Source organism: Vigna angularis, chromosome 4, assembly GCF_016808095.1.
Source record: "Vigna angularis cultivar LongXiaoDou No.4 chromosome 4, ASM1680809v1, whole genome shotgun sequence".
NCBI classification, from domain to species: domain Eukaryota; kingdom Viridiplantae; phylum Streptophyta; class Magnoliopsida; order Fabales; family Fabaceae; genus Vigna; species Vigna angularis.
In genome coordinates, this window is record NC_068973.1 from 14,182,158 (window position 1) to 14,190,595 (window position 8,438).

An 8,438-nucleotide genomic window follows, 5' to 3' on the forward strand; every position below is an offset into this window, starting at 1 on the left:
TTTCCAAATAAAACAAAACTTCCTCTTTCTATGGGTGGCTGGTGCTTCTCAGATTGCTCCCCCCCATCCCCTTTTTAAAATATTAAAAATTTAGGTCCTTACACAACTTGAGTATTGCCAAGTAGTATTCAAGAAAGTAGATAAGGTTAAAGTAACCCTGAGTCGTCTCTCAATGAATACGAAATTGCTTTTCAATAATTGACTCTTATGAATGTTATGTAATGCTCAAGAATGAAAGTGAGAAATTATGCTAATGAAGTTAATGTTTGAAGAACAAATAAATAACTTAGAAACAATTATAATGAATTAGGTTAATTTCACTGCTTTTCCAAGATAGATTCATCATCAATTATCTGCATATCATTGTTCAATTGATTATTGTTTGAGTTTCAAATTAATTAAAATACATTCGCAATTAACTTGAGGGCGATCATACAATCAACCAAAGTAGATTCTCAATCAAATGCAAGACCTTTCTAAATTATTCACAATGAATTCAACCAAAGTACATTCTTAATCAAATCCTATTGTGTTTAATCATGTCTATTCTTAAAATTCCTAACCAAATCAAAAGCTAATTAATCAAAGTAAATTCTCAATTAATTGTAGTTCAAATTCTTACCAATAATCAAAATACATTCTCAATTAGTAGCAAAAACCCATTTAATCATATAAAAGTTCCTAAATTCAATCAAAGTAAATTCTCTATCAAACCTAAAAATCCTTGAACTCATATGATTAATATGCATGAAGATTCAAACACCTTATGATGGAAAAATCATTGCTTTTAATATGATTGAGAGATGAAAGACATAAAAGAAGAATAACTCAAATCAATAATCAAAAGAATCAAATTCATTAATTCAACTTAACCTTAGAATCCATAATGAAATTATAATAGAATCAACCCTAGAGGCTTAGCACTCCATGGAATGTTCAAATAACATGAAAATATAAGAAGAGAGGGTAGAGAACATGAGAGAAGAGAGGGTGGATGAAATTTGAACCCCCAAAGGGTTCCTAAGCTCCTCTAAAGTGTTTCCTTATGTCTCTTTATATAGAAATTGGATTGCGCTTTGTTTCAGACTTTTCTGTTGTTATAATCTTCTTTATGATAATGTAATCTCCTCCAATTATCTTATAAATAATCCAATATCTTCAAAATATATTTGATTGTTGCGGAGATCTAAAAATATTTGAGAATATATTTGCTAGACTAAAAAAATTTTGGCAAATATTATCTTGATATTTATTGATATAGTTAAATAAAGTAATTATTTAACAATATCAAATAAATATATTAAGATGTGTTTTTCCCAAAATATCTTTAATCATAAACATTTATCAATTATCAAAAACCTTTTGATATAAACAATAGAGAAAACTACAAGATCCAAATTTTGTTGCTTATTCCATCCTCTTAGCTTAGCCAAATTTCTTCACTTTTTCATGCTATGCTTGGATTGACTTCTTGTGATCTTGATTATATGCTATTCTTGGATTTATCTTTAAGGTGTTATGAAAATTTAACCAATTTATTTCCACACCTTAATAAGTTCAACTTAGTTGCAGCTACACTAACATACGTCAAAATATCCTAAAATATTTATACAATTGAAAAATTATTTTATATTTTTTATCACATGCTAAATAAACTCAATTATAACAAATCTTAATTAAAATATTCTATTAAAATAAAAAAAATAATTAAGAATTTAGGTTAAATATGGCATAAATATACATTTATCAAATACTTAAACCTAAAAATTCAAATACTTATGATTTTAGCTCAAGTTATTTTTTCATAAACAAACTCTCAAATTAAACGTAATCGGTATACTTTAATTTTCAAAATATTAATAACCTACCAACATCATTCACCTTGAAACTAACAAAGTAAATCAAATGAGTCGTCCTTATTTTTATATATCTTAGTTCAAACAAAATCTTGAACTCATCTTACCATTTAGGGAAAAAGTTAATAAACCATTTATAAACCAAGAAATTTTAAGACCACAAGCCAATAATATTTAAATATAATTGATTATATAAAAATTATAATCAATTACGTTTAATAAATGCAATAAAATATTTATGTATAATTCATTATTTATACCTATATATACATACAAAGGGATTTTCCATTTTTTATCCACATTTGTTTTTCAATTTTACCATTTAAAGAATGTTTTTTAACTAAAATAATTATTTTTCATATTTTCACCCATAAATACCTGTCTATGATATTTCAGTTGTTGTATTTTTAATTTAATTGTAATTTTGGTTCATATATTTTATAGAATTTGCAACTTTGGTCCTTATTCCTTTTTCTTTTTCGCAATTTTAGTCCTTTATATTCTCATAGTAAGCTATTTTGGTCTTTAAATTTTGTTTTACGCATTTTTAACCTCTTAAAATTTTATTATTTTTAATTTTGTTTAATTTCCAGTTCAATTACTTGTAACTTGTTTTACTATAAACATAACATAGTAAAATTGGAAAAAAGAATTGCATGATACTTATGAAAAATAAATTAGGGGCCAAAGTTATGGACTTATAAAATATAGGGCCACAAATTATAATTAAACTTATATTAGTTATTGCGTGTAATTTTAAAAAATATGATATTTAAAATTTTCATCTTTAAAAGTTAAAAATAAGTAATACTTGCACTTTTATTTATAATATTAAATATAATTTGAAAATACAAATTATTTAGCTAGTTTTTTTTTTTAATTTTATATCTGTATATCAAAGGTCTCTGTCTGCACTCCGTTTTATAAGTGTATGAATCAATAAATATCTGAAAAACTAAAATTCTCGTTTTCTTGCATCGGCCTGTGAATAGACAGGAAGGTCAAATTTTGTTTTGCACACAATAATTGTGAGGAAGTCAACAACGCTAGCCTCAACTAACAAAGCAAGAATATTGTACTCTAATAACAACAATCAATGTTTTGATAAATTTCTTCGTGAATGTTTTAAAAAAAATAAAAAAAAATCGTAACTTAAATAAAATTTATGGAAAAACTTTTTAAATTAGTTTTATTTGTGAAAAAGTTAATTTCATTTTTTTTCTAAATTATTGGTGAAAATTTTTCTCAAAACATATCCTAAGTCATAGAAGGTTCAGAAGATTTGATCTTATGAAATTAGACCTTTTAAATTCTGCATGCTATTCAAATTTCCATGGAGGAAAAATGAAATTATTCTGGGAAACAATTCTGAAAACAAAAGTTACTATGATAATTAATAAAGAAGAAGCGTTCAACGTAGGACCGCATAGCGCAGTGGATTAGCGCGTCTGACTTCGGATCAGAAGGTCGTGGGTTCGACTCCCACTGTGGTCGGGTTCTTTTTGTTTTGCCTTTCTAATATTGGCTTTGTCCCTTAACCAATTATTTCTTTTTTGGTGCCTTTAATATTCCCTTTAGAAATCTATAAAATGGAGATCATTTAGAGATTTAATTTGTTAGTATTGTAAAGTAATAGAAAAATATTTTGATAAATTTAATAACTTTAAAGTCAAAGAAAGTCAAGAATAATTTAGATAAGTTCTCTATTTTTAACACTCTTATACATTTTTTATATATTGATAAATCTAATAGTTTTAGAAGTTAAAGAATAATTTAAATATGTTTTTTTTTCAACAACAAAGGTAAAGTTTTAAATTGAATATTTACTTAAATATGAAGATTAATCTTAACAACATTATTTTAATAAATCTGAGGTTGAAACATTGATATCATATGTAAATATTAAACATTTGAAAGACAAATAAAAAATAATAAATAAAATAAACTAGTTAAAAATATTATTTTAATATGGTAAAATTCTTTATATAATTATTAAAATTGGAATGCTTGAAATGGATTGTAACATATGATTTAATTATTTATCTAATTGCTTCATATTAGGTTAAGTGAAAGAACGGTTTTTCATATTAAAATAAGAAGTATAACTTAAAAAAAATTAAAACTTTTAACATTGATTAGTTATTTACATGTTTAATTGATTATAGGCATAATATATAAAATTATTAATTAAAACGTCATTAATATTTTTATTTTAAAAATTTAATGAGCTAACTCACACGTTAAATTTGGTAAAAAAAAATAATTTTAACTTACATAAAGTAAACTGAATTAAAGAAATTTAATTTTAAATCAACTGATTATAAATTTTAAATATTCTACGATTACTTTTATTTAATTTTATAATAAGATAAACAAAAAAGGGTGACATTGATCAATTTTGATTGATCTCTAGACCACAAAATTGAGAAAAAAAGAGGTGATTTATAATATATATATATATATATATATATATATATATATATATATATATATATATATATATATTCTAAAAAGTAAAATTATATATAAATTTTAAAGATTTAGAAAATGATATTTTAGAAGTGGTAGTAGTTTAAAAATAGTGAGATTGTTATTTTAATATTAAATGATTTAAATATAAATAGTTTTGTTATAAACTAGTTTCATTATTTTAAAACACATCATCTTTTTAGAAATAGTTTTTCTAGAATTCTCTGACTTCTCTCTAAGGATTTTTCTTCTCTGCTCGTCTAATTGAAAAATCGAGATAATGAGATTGATCATTGTGACGAACTCTTCAATATAGACTAATTAATTTCTCCGTTTGAGTAAGTTGAGTTTTCAATCATCTTCTTCTATATCCATAACTACAAAATCTACATGGAAGTAAAATTTATCTACTTCTACCAACATGCCTTCTACAATTCCATATGGATGCTTCACTGATCTGTCAACTAGTTTTAACGTCATTCTTGCAGGTAGGATCTCCATATTACCAATATTTTCAATCATGGACAATGGTATGAGATTGATGCTTGCTCCAAGGTCTAGCAAGGCTCGTCCAACCTTTAATTGTCCAATTATAGTAGACAATGTCAAACTACCTGGATCAATTGTTTTCTGTTGTAGAGGTTTTTGTATTATAGCACTACATCCAGCCTTTAACTCCCTAGTCTCTTCTGCTAAGATTCTTCTTTTCGTGGTGAACAAATCCTTTATGAGTTTTGCATAAGTAGGCATATGCTCTATAGCTTCCATAAATGACATGTTGATCTATAACTTCTTGATCATATATAAGAATATCTTGAATTGTCTTTATTTATCTTTCTTTGTTGGTCCATGAGGATATTATAAGTGAGTAACATAAGGGTTATCATTCATGAATGATTTCCTTTTGCTTAATTCTCCTTTTTTGTGTATTCTCTCATAATCTCTCTTTCTTTTTCACTCACTTTCTCTTCGTATTCTCTCTTTTTCTTTTTCTGCATAATGTTTTTCTTTCTCTTTCTCAGATTTTCGCTCACACTCTACTTCTTTTTCTTCTCTCATTTTTTCAGGCTTAAGGTCCCTCTCTTTCTCTTTTCTCTTCTTCTTTGCATACACAAAAACTAGAAACAGTGAGAAACTTTATAGAACCAAATTTATGCATAAATAATGATGAAAATCAATGAAATAATAACCATAAAATAAAAAAATAACACAAAAATAAAATAGGTTACTTCTTTTCGCAGTAGTATACAAATTTATACAATGACTAATTAGATCTAACAAAGATTTCTCGACTCAAATCTTCGACAACGACACCAAAAACTTGTTCCTTTTGCGACTTAAGCAAGGCCAGGAATCTACCAACAAATATACTAGGTTGATGTAGTAAACAAGTGTTGTATCCATAGGGATTTGGCGAAAATAAAAGTGTTATGATCAGTTTGATCTAATATGAGATTATTTTTATGTAAAAAGTGTGAGAGTGGAGAGTGAGAGTGTTGTCACGTTAATCTAGAAACCAATTTAAGCTATCAAATGAGTGATTTTATTACTAAAAATCGTATTGGAGTTTAATTTCACAAATTCACCATCTCTTGCATTTGATCTTCCTTCAAGTCTACAGCTTTCACATGATTAAGTCCTGGGAGTGCTCTTTATGGTACTCCAAGGCCATCCTGGTACCCAAAGACTAGTATCTTGCCTATTATCCAGTATGCAACCTAGAAGTGATCGCGTACGACTCATTTGCATTGAGAATAAGACTATTTCAACTACACATCTCTGGCCTATTTCAACCATAAACACACAAGAAAATTGATTGAACCACAACTCAAGACTAGATGCCTTTACACCTCAAGCCAATTAAACAAGATAAGTGATTAGTTCATCCCAAAATCAAGCACAAATCAATTAACCACTTTAAATCAAATGAAAATTGCATAAAAATGTCACCAAATACAAGAGAGTTTGAATATGCTACATCATGCTCCAACACATGCAGATTTAACTACTTATGAAGTTAGAAAGAATTACAAACAAAGAGGAAAGCATATCCCAATCCTTTAAGGATTTGTCTTTGAAGTACAAGGATTATGTGAGACACTCACTAGAATTTTTCTCTAAAATCACCCTATGTGGCTAAGACCGAAGTCCAGTTCTCTTCTGGATCTCTCTAGCTTCTCTCTCTCCACTTCCCAAAATCTTTCCATGGTACTTGTATTTATAAACTTTTCGCAACACGACTCAAGCGGTGGCTCATGGCTCCAACACTGAGGTTTCCTCCCTTGATGGGTTTCCTCTATGACTCAGGCTATGAAGATCTGGGCTTGAGCTACTTAAGGTTGCTTAATAATGAAGCACTCTCCTATGGCTCAAGCCTTAGTTGATGGCTTAAGGAAACCTTCATTGGTGAATTTTCTTTCGTGGCTCAAGACCTCAAGTGGCACTAAAGTCGTGGCAAGACAAATTTATGAAGAAGGGCTTCAAAATGTTCTCCAAGATATCATTCAAAACGCAATAAGGCATTCTTCTAATATTATTTTTATATATACCTTGTTTGTGGAACCAAAATTTATTGAATGTTTATTTTATGGTTACTGCAGAATGACATTTGATTCAAGAGGAGTTCATATGGATTACAAGAAAAATAAAACCATCCAAAGATGACCTACTCCCAAGAATAATAGGAGGTTCTTCAAAAATAAAACCATGCTCTTACAAAATAAAGTCGACCCTCCAGATTTCAGGAAAAATCCTTCTCAAGAGAGAGGAGATTATGACTTAGGTCCAACCAATGGAACCCGTACTAGAAGTGTGGCTTAGAAAGGATTCAAACAGATGTGAGAATGTAATAAAGAAGGGAGATGGATCAGCCAAAGCTTGCCCAACAAGGTTGTTGGCGCGTCCAACAAGCTCTTGCTTAGCGAAAACCAGAGGGCGCTCAGTGCAAGTGAGTCTAGAGAGCTTTTCACACTTAGTAAGTTGCATCGTGCTCAACGACCTCAAATCTCACTTAACACCAACGTCATACTGTCACAACATCACTCATTACGCGTTTTTCCCATATGTTTAATGTGTTTCACATGCTTTTACACGTGTCTTGTGATCCACGTATAATGCCTGATGATCATCATGAAAATTAGGTTTGATTAGGGAGTCTGAATTCATTTTAAATTCAGTAATCCACCCCATGTAAAAATCAGTTTTGAGTGTTAAGACAAGATCGTCTAAAGACTAGTTTATCTAGCAACCCAAGTTTTGAAGTTTAACAAAAAGCATTAAACGAAATATCGCTTTGAATGAAAGTCTATTTAAAAGAAATAACTCTAATAGAAAAATATTTTGGAACATCTTTTATAGATGAAATCCAGCTTATAATAATGATTTATAGACTATAGTGTCTTGTGAACAAAGCTTTATAAACAATGTTTAATAAAAGGAAACATCTTTCTCAATGAAACATCTAATAAGATGATATAGGTAACACACAACGTTTTACAAACAACATCTAAATGCCTAAGCAAACAACGTCTTATAAGCTAGCGTTTTATGAATAAAAAGTGTCTATCTCTATGACTGTATTGAAGCTTAAAATATGTTTTATTCAAAAATAATGTTAAGTTCAAACAAGCGTCTTATGAAACGTACCGTCTAATAAAAGATCGCTAAACACTGCATATCTCAAATAGCTTTTGATAAAAGCATCTAATGTTTTACACCATTTGATGATCATATATGTTGAATGCTTTATTATGCATTTATTGATGAAATGAAAAATGATAAAATGTTTCGAACACGTAATACAACCTAGCACTTATCAATAATTAAAATATTTAATGCATGAATGATAAAGTGTTTCAATGCTTGTATACTTTGTTCTTGATATTTGTGCATATCACAAAAGTATAAAGACTTTATCAGAATCACTACATTAAAAAAAACGACATTGAGAGATATGAAGAACATTTTGGGAATGCTTCCCTTGAAGATTTATGCTTTGACAAATCGTACAAGCTATGTTTGGATAAAGGATATGATAAAACAGTGTACCTCTACAAAGTAGACTTGAGCCTGATTTCTTACCTAAAGGCTACCCGGTCCATGAAGTCAACCTCT

General features: G+C 28.4%; 1 non-coding gene across 1 annotated transcript; it reads left to right on the forward strand.

The window, feature by feature from the left end:
- The first annotated feature begins 3,276 nt into the window (after window positions 1–3,276).
- On the forward strand, window positions 3,277–3,350 carry TRNAR-UCG (transfer RNA arginine (anticodon UCG)). Its single transcript has one exon. It is a non-coding gene; the product is annotated as a tRNA-Arg (tRNA).
- Window positions 3,351–8,438: the final 5,088 nt, after the last annotated feature.